At 43.8% G+C, this 12,834-nt stretch overlaps 1 protein-coding gene across 1 annotated transcript in view; it reads right to left on the reverse strand.

The window, feature by feature from the left end:
- Positions 1-12,834, reverse strand: part of LOC124788990 (cytosolic carboxypeptidase Nna1) — a 580,471-nt gene that overhangs the window by 328,379 nt on the left and 239,258 nt on the right. The window lies entirely within an intron of this gene.

The following is a 12,834-nucleotide window of genomic DNA, read 5'->3' on the forward strand; positions in this document are numbered from 1 at the left end:
GTGAAAGTTTTATTTGTGACAGTCTTTTTGTCAGGTCTATTTGCGATTCACCATCTCTGCTATATGGAGAGTAGCAACCTTCTTTATCGTAATATTATTACAGTAAAGGACTGTTTTAGAATGGTGTGTCATGGTGCCAAAATTCATTACAGAAGGCTATGGAGTAATTAGTAATATGGTACATAGGTTTTGTCAGATATGCTCCAAGTTTAAGATAGGAATAAGCAAGACTCAAGTAAAACAGCCATGTTGGAGACGCATCCAGCTTTCAGCACCCTGCAAGTGTGTCTCTGCAGCCAAGGCGCAGCATCAACACACCACATCAGCATGGCAGTCAGCGCAGCAGGAGTCTACATGCCGACAGTTGCCACAACAGTCAAGCTCTCTCATATTCTTAACTAACTGTTGGGAACATTAATGCAAAATGTCATATCAAAGACCCAGCAGATACCCAGGTACTAGATGATCAACTAATTTCAGTGGGTGTTGCTAAGAAACAATTAATGACACAAGTTTTTACTCCAGATATGTACTCGACACAAGTAGTGTTTGATGAGGAGCAGAGAGTAGAATTTTCAATTACTGTAGAGTTAACACAAGTGAAAGTGGAACCATTAGAGATTAATTTGAGCAATTCAGTGATGACAGGCACTGGTGACACTCAGTTAATGACAGATGATACGGAAAAGCCAGGTGAAGTTGCAGGGGGAAAATGTTTTGCTGATTTCGCAAATTGCAATGCTAAGGGATCTCAAGATGGAACTCACTGAAAGCATAGGTTAACTAGTGCAGAGTTAAGTGGAAAAAAATAAATGACAATGTCCAAATTGGAATTGAGGAATCGAATGCCAATGTGGAAGCAGTAAATTCGCATGGATTAAAAATGGAAGTAAAGCACTGGTGAACAGTTTACAAAATATAAGTTGCCATTAGAAGTCCGCATCTCGTGGTCGTGCGGTAGCGTCCTCGCTTCCCACACCTGGGTTCCCGGGTTCGATTCCCGGTGGGGTCAGGGATTTTCTCTGCCTCGTGATGACTGGGTGTTATGTGCTGTCCTTAGGTTAGTTAGGTTTAAGTAGTTCTAAGTTCTAGGGGACTGATGACCTCAGATGTTAAGTCCCATAGTGCTCAGAGCCATTTGAACCATTTGCCATTAGAACACTAAGTGGAAACACAATAAAAAGAGATTGTTACAAGGTATATTCTACTGCTGTTGTGATGTGCACTAATTGTAACAAATGCCCCATAGAATCAGTATCAAAAATCTTGTAAACATTGGAAGAGATTCAGACTGGTTATCATGTCTTCATGGCATTGTTAGAGTTAAGACAAATAGAGTATGAAACTAAATTTAATGATGACTTTCTTGTATCCCAGTCCAATAATTTTGACAGCCAGTCAGAAGGCATGGTCACAGATGATAGCTGCTAGGTAGCTCCCCTACAGTCTCCAAGCTCTGCTGTTGGCACTACATGTGGGTCATGCCCACCACACTGTTCTGTTGATGCTCACAGTTGTCCTATAAAGTCAGCAGTCGAGGGGCTCAGATCACAGTCATGTTCTGACACTGCTCATGATTGTTTATCCATTCATCATCGGTCTGGTCGCTGATACTTGCCATGTTCTGGTATCTGATTTGGTTTTGCTCTCTGGTCTTGGCATTTTGCCATGCAGTGTGTGTTGTCAGTTGTCCCTGTTGTGTGTGCGTTCTTGTATCAGTGATCCCCCATTGATATCATCAGCCCATCAGCCGGTGCGCACGGTCTCGCTCGATTCCAGTTACTAGAATTGGTGATGAGGTAAAAGGGTAACAGTGCATTATGGACACTAAACTTGTGAAGCTCACAGAACAGCAACAGCAACAGCTGCTCCTGCAGCAGCAATTCAACAGCAGTTCCAACAGGAGTCCCAACAGCAAATGGACCTTCTGCATCTGGAAATTCAGCTTCTATTAGAAAGATTACAGTTATAGGTTCACAATCCATGTAGCATGTTGTCACCTCCCAGACAGAGTCTCACCCACCTACATTTCTGTCATTTTATGATACCAACAAGGAATGGGGCATGTATTTGCAGCAGCTGAAACAGCACTTCGCCACTTTTTAGGTTTCTGATGATACTCTCCAAGAGTTGTTCTTCCTTTCTTGGGCCTCCAGCGGATTGCATCGTCATTTCACCTGTGCCAACCTGTCTTCCAAAACCTCATATACTGACTCCCTTATTTGTGATGTAATGATACAACTGGCTCCAGATTCAGAATATCTGCAAGCTAGACAACCCTTTCTTGGATGACATACTGAAAATCATGCACTCTTTTGAGATCGTGCAGGCAGTAAATGAATGTCTTGAAACCCACCCCCAGGCTGCAGCAGTTCAGCAACCACCATGGACACTGAATTCTTGCAAGCCTTCTTCCCAATGGCGGCGTTATGATTCCTCACTTTCGGACATGTCAATGATCTCTCAGCAACCAGTCCTGCCCTATTGGCACACAGAGCATGGTCTAACTTCTTGTCCTGTCTGTTTTGTGATGCACCAACATGCAGACTGCCGTGATTGCTGGGCACACTGCACTCATTGTGGAAAGGATGGACATCTCCAAACTGTCTGCTGTCAGGCATCAGGTCAATCAGACCCACTCCTAACTTGTGCGTGAACTTCAGGCCATCATTCCCCAGGGCAATCCTTGTGCCCCCAAGTTATATACTGATCTCACCATCACTCGTCAGGATGTTCATTTTCAAGTTGTCATGGGAGCGACGGTTTCCCTGGTCAGTCTCCTGATAAGCACTCATCTGGGTTACCCAGCACTGGCCCCACCCTCTCGCAAGTCGACTCCCCTTAGAAGTCAGTTCACCACTAGGGCAACATACAAGGTGGTTAATGCTGTGTATTGTCGACAGTCATTCAGCTGGCAATATTTTCAGCCTGGATACTTTCTTGCTGTTTGGGTTCTCCATTATGGATGAAGTTCAGGTCACCTTGGACACAGTGCACTTACAGGAACTTGATGATATTTGTGCCTCTTTTGTGGCTCCGTTTGAGCCTGGCTTGAGGCGTGCCAGTAATTTTGAGGCATATATTTCTTTACGTCGAGATGCAGTGCCCTGTTTCTGTCGAGCATGTCCTCTTACAGCCTCCTAGTTCAAACTAGGTTGTCTTCACAATGCTAGGGTCATAGAACCAGCCAAAACTAGTGCTTGGGCCACACTCCTGTTCATGGTCCAGAAGCCATATGGCTCCCTCTGACTATGTGGAGATTTTAAGTTGACACTCTATGCCCAAGCTCTGGTGGAGATGTACCCCATACCACGTCAAGAGGACCTCCTCCCAAAGCTTGCTGTAGGTGAATGTTTTTCTAAAATATGTCTTGCTGATGCTTATTTAAAGATTCCACTAGATGAAGAATTGCAACACATTGTTTTCATCAATATACCTTTTGGCTTACACTAATACAAGTGTTTGTCTTTTTGGATTTCTCCTGCTCCAGTGAACTTCCAGTGATTCCTGGAACAGTTAACCATTTCCATACCAGCTTTTACCAATTACCTTTATGATTTAATTGTTATGGGTACTATGCCCCAAGACCACCTGTGTAGCCTGCATTCCCTCTGTAGTACATCATGTGATGCAGGGCTCAAATGCCATCTGCACAAATGCCAGTGTTTTCAGGAACAGGTGGGCTGCCTTGGCCACTTGCTCACCAAAGACAGGATCCAGTCCACTGATCATAATGTTTCCACTACTGACTCTCTATCATGTTCCCAAAACCTCCAGGAGTTACAGGCATTTTTGGGCAAAGTGAGTTAATATTCTAAGTCCATTCCACAGACAGCACACATTATGCATCCCCTCAACCAGTTGCAGAAGAAAGGCATTCCGTTTCAGTGGTCGGCAGGCCATGAGCAGGCCTTCACACAGCTGAAATGTATGTTACGCTCTGCACCCTGCCTTACCTCTTTTTCCCGTCATGCCCCCTTGTTTTGACTGTGGACACTTCTCCCTATGGCATTGGTGCAGTGCTAGCACACCATAATGATGATGGTACAGAGCAACTGATCGCCTATGCATCAAATACACTGATGCCTGCGCAACGCAATTACTCCCCAATTGAGAAAGAGACATTGGTGGTCATATGTGCTGCGAAGAAATTCCATGTGTACCTATTGTGGACCCGGTTTACCCTTGTTACAGACCATAAGCCATTAGTAGCACTCTTTGGGCCACACTCTTGGCTTCCAGAGTGGACAGCTCAGAGGCTCCAACTTTGGGCTCTTTTTCTTAGCTCCTACAATTGCACCACCAAGTACAAGTCTACTGCACAACATGCAAACACACATACCCTCTCACATTCACTATCAGGACCAAGCCCAGTATTTGACCAACTGGAGATCTCCATTTTCACTTTGATAAGGAATGACAACACACCTGGGATGGGTTTCCTATCGCTGCTACTCACACTGCAGCGGACATGTGCTATGACCCTATCTTTCAGGCTGTCATACACTATGTACTACAAGGATGGCCCACTTATTTTGCAAAGTTAATGATCTTCAGCTCTGAACCTGGGCTCACCTCTCTCATCAATTGTTCATCATCTCCAATGTGCTCCTGATGAATATCGAGACAGGTAAGCACAGCCCTGTCATCCCAACTACCTAACGCACTCACATCTTGGAACTTCTCCATCACAGGCACTGGAATATGTCATGGACAAAAGTCCTTGCCAGGTGACATGTCTACTGACCAGGATTGAACAAGGACATGGAGGATATGGTGTGCCACTGTCCTGCATGTGCTCAAAATCAAGCTGCTCCACTTCAGTCTTTTTGCGCCCTGGCCTACTCCCCATCGCCCTTGGGATTGCAGTCATCTCAACTTTGCTAGTCCCTTTGTTGGCACTATGTGGCTCACTGTCATAGATGCTTATTCAAACTACCCCTAAGCAGTCAGCATGATGTCCACTACAACTACCACTATGCAGTCAGAATGACGTCCACTGTCACAGCTGCCATACTCAATGCCCTTTTGTAGAGTGTCACCACTGAGGGGCTTCCTCACACCATCACAACTGGCAATGGACCCCAGTTCACAGCTACAGCCTTTGAACAGTTCTGCACCACCAATGGCATCAAAAATCCTTATAGCCCTATGTTTCATCCCTCCTCCAATGGTGAAGTGATGCAGATGTGTGCACATTTAAAAAAGAAATGTTGAAGGCCGTGGGTGCATCTACCGTAACAGCGGAAATCATGATGTTCCTGAGTGCCTATAGGCCCACTCCTATCCATGACCACTGTCCAGCAGAACTCCTCTATGGTCAACAGTCTCATATCCTCCTCCAACTCCTGGCACCCCAACCCAAGGAACCCCAGACCCGACATGGTGGACAATACCTTCCAGGTTCAGCTGTTTGGGCATGTCGCTATCAATCGAAATCCTCACAGATGCCAGCTATAGTAGTGAACACTAATGATGGTGCAGCACCTTATGACGATTGGCACCCCAAGAGGTTTGAAGCACTGGCACATAAACCAACTTCGTTCCTGCCTCCAGCCTGCACCTCCAGCAGTGGATCACTCTTGAGTCCCCGACCTCATATGTTCCTCTGCCTCACAGAGTACCATTTGTGTTCCAGTACATCATTGGCAGCTCCTGTGGGCACAGGTAAGGAGGTCGAGACATCACCACAGCTTCCATCTGCTCTGAGGATCATCCCCCACACTGCAGTTCCCCAGCACAGTGCCCACATCCCTTCTATCAGCTGGCAGCCTCCACTGATGGGACATGACCTGTTCACTTTCTATAACATTGCCTAGGGCACTTCAGGCTCTATGTGCCCATTTTGGGAGGGAGGGATGTGGTATCCCAGCCTGACAATTTTTACAACCCACCAGAAAGCATGGATGTAGATGACAGGAGCTAGGGAGCACCCCTATAATCTGCGAGTGCTGCTGTCACTGCCACAGTGCTATGCACAGGCCACACCCACTGCACCAGCTTATCAGCACTTAAATAAAGCTGGCAGCACAGGGGCTAAGACCACAGTCGTGTTTCGACAGTGCTAGTGATTGTTTATCCATTCATCCTCTCTCTGGTCACTGATAGTTGCTACGTCTTGGTATCCAGTTTGATTTTGCTCTGTGGTCTTGGTATTTTGCCTTGAGGTATGTGTTGTCAGTCATCCCTGTTGTGTGTGTCTGTGCTGTACTGGTGATTCCCCGTTGACACTATCAGCCCATTGGCTGGTGTGCCCCAGTCTTGCTTGATTCTGGTTACTAGAGAGTTAAGTAGCATTAGTAACAACTTATGTTTGGAACACAGTAATAATTTCAAGGGGCCTGTGAGAGATACAACTCAAGTGATGATCACAGAGCAAACAGCGCATGAATCACTTCAAAGAGGACAGGTTGTGCATAATAAGACACTGAACTCATCAATGATTAAAAATGAACAAGCAATCTGCAAAAATGAACAAGCAATGTCCAAGATGTAAAGATGGGGTGAACAGGCTTCATCGTGTGCTCCAGCGCATGCAGCATTCTTTCGCTGTATGAAATTTAATTGCTTAAATCTGCTTAGAAATGTGCATCCAAACTTGATCATACAGACATTCTTGGACATGTTGCACATATCCAGATTAGAGAAAAAACAGATTTCTTTTGTGATAGGCTATTTACAAGAGGACACTGTTAGATGGGTTAAAGAGGTGTCTAATACTTGTATTGATTTATCAAAGTGTAGTGACAAGTTTTTAAAAGAATATTGGTCTGAAGAGAGTCAAAGGGAGTTGTTGGTGGGTTTCTGGACTGATAACAAATATCAAGCAGATCATGGAACCTGAAGGAAACTTGTGAATTTTGGTGGAAGCAAATCAAATTTCTTGACTTGGGTATGGCTATCAAACTGTTAGCTGTGGGCAGAGAATAAATATTGCCATTAAAAATCTGTTGGGAATTGGTAGCTGCACCTAGGGGCAATTATGACCAATATATGAGGTTCACAGAATGAGTGGAACATTTGCATGGTAGCGACAGCAGCCAGCAAAGTGTGTCATGATGGAGGGAAGAGGGGAGGCTGATACAGCTTATGCATGACACTGTTCGCTCGTGTAATGGATGTGATAAGTGACAGAATATTGTGCACAGTGGAGAAGAAATGGAACATGACAATCAGACTCTTCATGATGACACATTAAACTAGACAATGTCTCAGTGAGGGACTGGCCGGAGGCATGGAAGTCTGAGATCCCATCACCTAATGAAACTCCAGAGCAGAATGGATACGGAATTCATATGAACATATAACAGACAGCAGAGGCCACAAGTGACGTTGGAGGCGAGGTGCAGGTGCTGATGGGGGTATTAGTACCAGGGCTAGCACGCCGTTGCATTTAGCAGGGATTGCGAGTAACTTGGGACAAGAAATGGGGAGAGGTGGCCTTGGACACTGTTGTCACAAAACGAATGAAGGGAGCACATGAAATAGCAGAAGGCACAACCAGAAAATGTGGTATGCTAAGGACTCTAACATAATAAAGAGGCCTGGAGGTGGGGATGTGTTTGGAATCGTGACATTACTTGAAGAACAAACATCAATGGCAGTGGAAACAGTAAACAATAGAGGTTCACTGAGACAGCAAATGGGGGATCTGTGGGGTTCAAAATTAGATATTCAAAACATCAGGAATGAAAATAGGCACAAAGAACAAACCAGTGAATTTGTACAAGCAGCAAAAATATGTAGAGCAGGAGTGCTGAGAGAGGAAAGCGGCATTAAGTTTTTGTTCAAGGAAAATTTGAAATACGTACAACCATAAAGGTTATATAAGAAGGAAATTGAGCTTTTGGACTCACAGGCTGAATGGGCCGAGGCCCAGAGCATGTGGGGACTGTTGCTTCATGACAGCCTGCTTAAAGGATTCCAACTGAACTGTTGCTTTGAGGCAGGATACTTAAACAAGCCCTGTGTGGCAATGACCATTAACTGCATCTCCTCAATACAGGTAATCTGTATTGTAGCATTTATAAAACATGCAAACAAGCCCAGGGAGCAGACAACATTCTGTTAGAACTGCTGATAGCCTTGGGACAGCCAGACATGACGAAACTCTTCCATGTACTGAAGAAGATGTTTGATACAGGCAAAATACCCTCGCACTTCAAGAAGAATGTAATAATTCCAATTCCAAAGAAAGTAGGTGCTAACAGATGTGACAACTGCCAAACTATCAGTTTGGTAAGTCATGGTTGCAAAATTCTAAGACAAATTCTTTACAAAAGAACGGAGAAACTGGTAGAAGCTGACCTGGGAAAAATTAGTTTCAATTCTGGAAAAATGTGGGAACACTCGAGGCAATAGTGAACATATGACTTCTCATAGAACTCAGGTTAAGGAAAGGAAAACCTATGTTTATAGCATTTGAAGACTTAGAAAAACTTTTGACAATGTTGACTGGAGTACTTTCTTTGAAATTTGGAAGGTAGCAGGAGTAAAATACAGCAAACAGAAGGTTATTTACAACTTGTACAAAAACCAGATGGAAGTTATAAGAGTCAAGAGGCATGAAAGGGAAGTAGTAGTTGAGAAAGAAATGAGACAGGGTTGTAGCCTATCCCTGATGTTATTTAATCTAGATGTTGAGCACACAGTAAAGAAAACAAATGAAAAATGTGGAATAGAAATTAAAGTACAGGGAGAAGAAATAAGAACTTCAAGGTTGGCAAATGACATTTTAATTCTGTCACAGACAGCAAAGAACTTGGAAGAGCAGTTGAATGAGATGGACAGGATCTTGAAAGCAGAATATAAGATTATGTCAAACAAAATCAAAACAAGGACAATGGAATGTAGGTGAATTAAATCATGTGATGCTGAGGGAATTAGATCAGAAAATGAGACACTTATAATAGTAGATGAGTTTTGCCATTTGGGCAACAAAATAACTGGTGATGGCCAAAGTAGAGAGGATATAAAATGTAGACTGCCAATGGAAAGAAAAGCATTTCAGAAGAAGAGAAATTTGTTATCAACAAATACAGATTTAAATGCCAGGAAGTATTTTCTGAAAGTAATGTATTTGTATGGAGTGTATCCACGTATGGAAAGAAGAGAATAAAAGCTTTAGAAATGTGGTACTACAGAAAAATGTTGAAGATTAGATGGGTAGATCTCATGACTACTCAGGAAGTACTGAATAGAACTGAAGAGCAGAGGTTTGTGGCATTGTGGCACAATCTGACTAGAAGAAGAGATTGATTGGTAGGACACATTTTGCGACATCAAGGGATCACCAGTTTAGTACTGGAGGAAAGTGTGGAGGGTTAAAAATCTTAGAGGGAGACCAAGAAATGATTTCAGTAAGCAGATTCAGAAGGATGTAGGTTGCAGTAGTTATTCGTAGATGAACAGGCTTGTACATGGTAGAGTAGCATGGAGAGCCGCATCAAACCAGTCTTTGGACTGAAGACTGCAACAACAACACTCTTATGTTAGTGAATTTTTGTGTGTGGCCTTTGCACCACTGGTGTCGGCACACTCATGTTTAAGACTGCTTTGAGAATTCTGATAAGCCCCACCTTTGATTTTGTTTTAATGTAATTATGAATGTACAACCACTTATTGTGAGGACACTGGGCTCCAAAATATAGTTCCCTTCTAGAAGAATTAGTTTCTCTTCATTTATAGTTATATGCAAACTCTCCAAGTGAGCTTGTGTTGAACACTTAAATATTCAGAATTCACATTTTTTGAGTGCAACATACTGATAGCTGCACTAGAGGGAAGGTCATGTAAGTTTTGTCAGGTGGATTAATTGCAGCTGGCCTGTAAGGATGCAGTAATGGCAAGTAGTTCAGTACCTAAATAGTGCTCTGAATCACTGTGAACTGCTACCTATTGTAACAGAGCATTATTTCCAACAGTACATAGTCAATTAGGGCTTGTCATTCTGTATTCTCACAGAGTCAGGCGATATATTTTAGTTGCGTTTGACCTTAACACAACTGTTAGATACACAGTAAAATTTAATCTGATCATGAGATGATACTGGAAATGTTGCATGTTTCTAACAAAATTACGTGGCTAAGGAGTATCACCTCATTTGTGCGACTGGATTCACGATTTCCTGTCAGAAAGGTCACAATTTGTAGTAACTGACAGACAGTCATCAAGTAAAACAGAACTGATATCTGGTATTCCCTAAGAAAGGGTTAAAGGCCTTCTGATGTTTCTAATCCATATAAATGACTTAGAGCAGAATCTGAGCAGCCTTCTTAGATTATTTGCACATGATGCTGTCATTTATCGTCTAGTTAAGTCATCAGAATATCAAAAGCAATTCTAGAATGATTTATACAAGATATCTGTATGGTGCAACAACAAGTGTGAGGACATCTACTTGAGTCCTAAAAGGAATCCATTAAATTTTGGTTACATGATAAATCACACAAATCTAAAAGTCAAATCAAACAATGAAAACTCCAGGTTGGAATAATGACAATATTAAGAGAAGGATAGATTGCTAACTGCCATATAGAGGGGATGTTAAGTTCACACAACAGAGACTGCTCAACATGCGAGATTTAGGCCAAAAGACCTTCCTCTAAAGTAGACAACACACACAAATTCACACAAGCACAACTCTCACACACATGACCACTGTCTCTGGCCACTGAAGCCAGTCTGCAAACAACTGCATGTGAAATGAGAAGCAGTCTGGCTGGTGGGGGTAATGAGGAGGCTGGGGTGGAAAGGGGGAGGGGTAGCAGGGTTGGGCTGGGGAACAGTTAAGTGCTGCTTGTGGGAGCATGCAGAAACATGGTGGTACCAGAAAGACAGTTTTTCAAGAAATTTTTCCCTATGCACATTCCTCCAATACCTCAACAATGCTTCACCATTCCCCCTCAAACCAACAAGCTACCTTCCCTAATGTTGATCTCCACCCCAAAGATGACTACATCAGTACTTCCATCCACATCAAACCTACCAACCCCCAACAATACCTCCACTTAGAAAACTGACACCCCTTCCATAACAAGAAGTTCCTTCCATACAGCCTAGACACCCATGGACATTGTAGCTGTAGTGATGAGCAGTGCTTCTCCAAATGTACCAAGGGTCTCACAGAGGCTATCATAGACCAAAATTACCCTCCTTATCTTGTATAGAAACAGATCTACCACGCCTTGTCTCTCCAGTCACCTACCACCTCCCACATTCCCACCATCCAGATATAAAGGAGAATTTCCTTGTGACTCAGTACCACCCAGGACTGTAGCAACTGAATCACATTTTCTGCCAGGGTTTTGACTGTCTCAGTCATACCCTGAAATGAGAAATATCCTACCCACTATCCTTTGCATTCTTCCCCCAGGAGTATTCCGCCACCCACCAAACCTGCACAATATCGTTGTCTGCCCTATTCCACCCCTGCCTCCAACCTCTTTCCTCACGCCTTATAACTCTGCAACAGACATAGATGCAAGACCTGTCCCACATGTCCACCCATCAATACCTACTCCAATCCACTCACAAACATCACTTACTCATCAAAGGCAGAGTTACCTGTGAAAGCAGCCATGCAATTTATAAACTAAACTGCAGCCTCTATGCTGCTTTCTACATGGTCGTCACAGTCAACAAGCTATCTGTCTGCATGAATAGCCACTGACAAATTGTGGCCAAGAGACAGGTGGGCAACCTGTTACTGAACATTCTGCCCAATATGATGTGCTTCAGTTCATTGACTGCTTCATAGCCTGCACCAACTGGATCCTTACTACCAACAGCAGCTTTTCTTAATTGCACTGCTGGGAAATCTCTCTATGGAATATTCTGCATTCCCAGACCTCAACCATCGCTAGTCCCTGGTCTCCAACTGTCTATCCTCTTCCCCGCTCCCACTCCAGTACTACACAGCCTTCTATTCTACAAACATACACACTAGTCTCTCTTTCCCCTTTTCTCCTCCTCTACTTCTGTATTTTTTCCCTGGCCTCTTTCTCTCCTTTCCCACTGCCCCTCTCCACCCAACCTCCCTACTGCACCTAGCTGCCCTACCCTGTCCCCATCATGTTCCTGCATGCTCCCACAAGCAACACTTTACCACCCTCACCCCTACCCTGCTATACCTGTCCCTCCCACCTCAGCCTCCTCCTTACCCCCTCAACCCAGAAGGTTTCTCTCATGATGCGCAGTTGCTTGCAGTCTGGTCTCAGTGGCCAGAGACAGTGGTCTTGTTTGTGCGAGTTGTGCTTTTGTGAATGTATGCATGTTGTCTATTCGCTTAAAGCTCAAATGTTTAGCAGTCTTTTGGTGGGCCTGTCTGCATCTCAATGTCTCCTCTACATGGTTTTTTAATGTCGTGTGATGAGGGCCTCCAGTCGGGTAGACCGCTCGCCTGGTGCAAGTCTTTCGATTTGATGCCACTTCGGCCACTTGCGCGTCAATGGGGACAAAATGACGATGATTAGGACAACACAACACCCATTCCCTGGACGGAGAAAATCTCCGACCCAGCCGGGAATCGAACCCGGGCCCTTAGGATTGACAGTCTGTCGCGCTGACCACTCAGCTACTGGGGGCAGACCTCTACATGGTGATTAGCAATCTATCCTTTTCATAATATTGTCAAATCTAAGGCTCTCAATGCAAATAAATACACATGAATAACAATTATGAACAACTTAAATGGGAACAATCACATAGTTAAAGTGGTGGGCAAGTCCAACCAAATACTGCATTTTATTCATAGAACACTTAGAAGATGCAACAAATGCACTAAACAGACTCTGGTAAGGGACCCTTAGCAGACAGAAATGACAGAGAATAACA

This window comes from Schistocerca piceifrons, chromosome 3 (genome assembly GCF_021461385.2).
Source record: "Schistocerca piceifrons isolate TAMUIC-IGC-003096 chromosome 3, iqSchPice1.1, whole genome shotgun sequence".
NCBI lineage: Eukaryota > Metazoa > Arthropoda > Insecta > Orthoptera > Acrididae > Schistocerca > Schistocerca piceifrons.